At 47.1% G+C, this 1,615-nt stretch overlaps 1 protein-coding gene across 1 annotated transcript in view; it reads left to right on the top strand.

Moving 5' to 3' along the window:
* The window catches only part of PHKG2 (phosphorylase kinase catalytic subunit gamma 2), a 12,406-nt gene that overhangs the window by 9,338 nt on the left and 1,453 nt on the right, over positions 1–1,615 (top strand). The window lies entirely within an intron of this gene.

Raw genomic sequence — 1,615 nt, 5'->3', positions numbered from 1 at the left:
GGAAAGAGGCTCAGGCCTGGGTCTGGTTGGCTGGGTCTGAGAACTGGGTCCCAAGTACCAAGGAAAGGAAGGTCAGTGAGCACTTGCCAGGTCCCCACTGGGTGCAGAGCCTCGTGTGCAAATCAGTGTGGGCTTCCTGACCTGGAGGCAGACAAGTGAGCAGATCATGGCACACAGCAGGCAAGGGGCCATGCCAGGAAGCCAGGAAGGAGTACCTGATTTAGCTGTAGGGACACACAGAGGAAGGGGCTCGGACATCGGCCTGGGGAGGCTGGGCTTGTCACAGGAGGAAAAAGAGGGAGCGAGCGATAGCAAGGCTCAGCTGTGCCTTTGGGGTCTGGTGGAGGCAGGTCCACAGTGTGCTGCTTAGGTGCTATGAGGAGCCTGGTGTGGTGCGACAGCCCTTCTCACCTGGTGCCCACACATTTGTTGTGACAACCATTTCTAGTGCAAGTGGAAAACTAAACAAAGTTCAACTGTGAGACTCCTCAGAGCCTTTAATATACTACTTCCTCTCCTTCAGTGGCTCTGCATTGGACTTACTAATAGCTAACATTCACTGGGCACTTATTGTGAGTAAGGCACCACGCTGAGTCTACATGGCTTATTTCTCTAGATCCTCTCAACAGCTCTGAAATAGTATTTGTGTCTCTATTTTATAAGTGGGCTTAATGAGGTGAGGTGACTTGCCCAAGGTCACATAGGTGTGATTTGAACTTGGGCAGTATGACTCCAGAGTTCATGGTCTTAATCTGTGGACTTACACATATTCCAGATGCTGTGCTTTGTGTCCCTTTGGGCTGCCACATACACTTCTCTATTCTGCATCATTTTTGCCCCTGCCCACTCCAGCCTCTCCCTTGGCTTGGATAATTCAGCTTTTACTTTAAAGTTCTATGTCAGGTTAGAGCCCTTGCTTTTTGCTCTTATATCTTCCCCACTTCATGATACATGTCTTACTCTGTTATTTGTTTGCTTTCTGGTAGGTAGTGAGCTTGGTAAGAGCACATCAAATTCGCCACTGTTTCTAGTGTGGTGCTTGGCACATGGTAGGCGTTCAGTAAATAGTTTGAGTTGGAATGAATTTCCCAAGAGAAATTCAGTTTCTCAATTCAGGCCTATTAAGATCTCTTCGAAGTGTGCCATGGATCACAGTTTGGAAATTGCTGGGATGGAAGAATTGGTGCCAGAAGAAACTAAAAATACAGGCTTAGATCAAGTCATGGAGGGCTCTGTGCTGTAGGAGTCTAGACTTGATCCTGAGGCCATGATGGGAAGCCAAGGAAGGGTTTTAAACAAACAATTTACCCAGAATGTGCCTTAAGAAATCCCGTATTCCTACTCATTCCCCTTGGTTGAGTGGTGGTTCCACTAACTGCAGTAGAGATTATAGGAGGAGGAATAGATTTGGGCAGAAAGGAATGCAGAAAAGATTTTAAGTTTTGTTTTCTATGTGTGTATATATGTAAAAACGTGGTAAAAAGTTGTGTGAGGAGTGGGTTGGCTGGAGGGTTGGGGGAGGCAAGTGATACAGTTGGATAGCACCGTTAAGTCAATCTAAAAATCAGGTTTTCCCAGGAAGGCCACCAGGAGCTTTGGTGGGTCCTTGAATTGT

The sequence above is a fragment of the Lipotes vexillifer genome, unplaced genomic scaffold (assembly GCF_000442215.2).
Source record: "Lipotes vexillifer unplaced genomic scaffold, Lipotes_vexillifer_v1.1 scaffold426, whole genome shotgun sequence".
NCBI lineage: Eukaryota > Metazoa > Chordata > Mammalia > Artiodactyla > Lipotidae > Lipotes > Lipotes vexillifer.
Note: the sequence above shows the minus strand (reverse complement) of the source record. Positions and strands in the feature narration are given on the sequence as shown.